The sequence below is a fragment of the Arachis ipaensis genome, chromosome B5, assembly GCF_059453495.1.
Source record: "Arachis ipaensis isolate K30076 ecotype BB chromosome B5, ASM5945349v1, whole genome shotgun sequence".
Lineage (NCBI taxonomy): Eukaryota > Viridiplantae > Streptophyta > Magnoliopsida > Fabales > Fabaceae > Arachis > Arachis ipaensis.
Window position 1 is genome coordinate 42,611,956 of NC_142440.1, and position 2,329 is coordinate 42,614,284.

The window sequence follows — 2,329 nt, forward strand, 5'->3', positions numbered from 1 at the left end:
AGATCATAAGCTTCTTCTGCATAAGAAGCCTCTTGAGTACTGTTGGATGCAGCTTACATTCCATTCAGACTCTGAGAAATCATATTGACTTGCTGAGTCAATATTTTATTCTGAGCCAATATGGCATTCAGAGTATCAACTTCAAGAACTCCCTTCTTCGTAGGCATCCCATTACTCACAGGATTCCTCTCAGAAGTGTACATGAACTGGTTATTAGCAACCATGTCAACGAGTTCTTGAGCTTCTGCAGGCGTTTTCTTTAGGTGAATGGATCCACCTGCAGAAGTATCCAATGACATCTTTGATAGTTCAGATAAACCATCATAGAATATATCCAGGATGGTCCATTCTGAAAGCATGTCAGAAGGACACTTTTTGGTCAGCTGCTTGTATCTTTCCCAAGCTTCATAGAGGGATTCACGTTCTTTTTGTTTGAAGGTTTGAACATCCACTCTAAGCTTGCTCAGCTTTTGAGGAGGAAAGAACTTGTCTAAGAAAGCCGTGACCAGCTTATCCAAAGAGTTCAGGCTGTCTCTGGGTTGAGAGTCCAACCAGATTCTAGCTCTGTCTCTTACAGCAAATGGGAAAAGTATGAGCCTGTAGACTTCAGGATCTACTCCATTAGTCTTAACAGTATCACAGATCTGCAAGAATTCAGTTAAGAACTGAAAAGGATCTTCAGATGGAAGTCCATGAAACTTGCAGTTCTGCTGCATCAAAGAAACTAATTGAGGTTTCAGCTCAAAATTGTTTGCTCCAATGGCAGGAATGGAGATGCTTCTTCCATGTAAATTGGAATTAGGTGCAGTAAAGTCACCAAGCATCCTCCTTGCATTATTATTATTTTCGGCTGCCATCTCCTCTTCCTGTTCGAAAATTTCTGACAGGTGCTTGCTGGATAGTTGTAATTTAGCTTCTCTTAGTTTCCTCTTCAGAGTCCTTTCAGGTTCTGGATCTGCTTCAACAAGGATGTTCTTGTCCTTGCTCCTGCTCATATGACAAAGAAGAGGGCACAGAAAAATAATAATAATAGGGATCCTTTTTACCCAAGTATAGAGGTTCCCTTTAGGTGAGTGGAAGAAAAGGAGAAGAAAAGAGAGAGAGGGAATTTTTGAAAATTGTTTTTGAAAAATGGTTAGTGATTTTTGAAAATAGTTTTTGAAAATTAAAATAAAAAATTAAAATAATTAGTTAATTAAAAAGAATTTTTGAAAAAGAGGAAAGATATTTTCGAAAATTAAAGAGAGAGAGTTAGTTAGGTGGTTTTGAAAAAGATAGAAAACAAACAAAAAGTTAGTTAGTTAGTTGAAACAAATTTTGAAAATTAATTTTAAAAAGATAAGAAGATAAGAAGTTAGAAAAGATATTTTGAAATCAAATTTTGAAAAAGATAAGATAAAGAGATATTTTGAAATCAAATTTTTTGAAAAAGATAGAAAGATATGATTGAAATTAGTTTTGAAAAAGATTTGATTTTTAAAATCATAATTAATGACTTGATTCACAAGAAATCACAAGATATGATTCTAGAACTTAAAGTTTGAATCTTTCTTAACAAGTAAGTAACAAACTTAAAATTTTTGAATCAAAATATTAATTGATGATGTTATTTTCGAAAATTATGAGATAAAAAAAAGATTTTTGAAAAATATTTTTGAAATTTTTGAAAATAACTCAGAAAAATGAAAAAGATTTGATTTTTGAAAAAGATTTTGAAAAAGATGAGATTTTTAAATTGAAAATTTGATTTGACTCATAAAAACAACTAGATTTTAAAAATATTTGAAAAAGTCAATCCAAATTTTCGAAATTTTAAGCGAAAAAGGGGAAGGTATTCTTTTTTATTTTTGAATTTTTTATGATGAGAGAGAAAAACATGAAAATTATGCAATGCATGAGAATTTTAGATCAAAACATGTGATGCATGCGAGAATGCTATGAATGTCAAAATGAACACCAAGAACACTATGAAGATCATGATGAACATCAAGAACATATTTTTGAAAAAATTTTTAATGCAAAGAAAACATGCAAGACACCAAACTTAGAAATCTTTGATGCTTAGACTCTATGGATGCAAGGATGCATATGAAAAACACCATACAACACAAAACAAGAAAACATCAAGATCAAACAAGAAGACTTACCAAGAACAACTTGAAGATCATGAAGAACACTATGAATGCATGAATTTTCGAAAAATGCAAGATGAACATGCAATTGACACCAAACTTATAACATGACTCAAGACTCAAACAAGAAACACAAAATATTTTTTATTTTTATGATTTTACGATTTTTTTTGTATTTTTATTTTAAAATTTTCGAA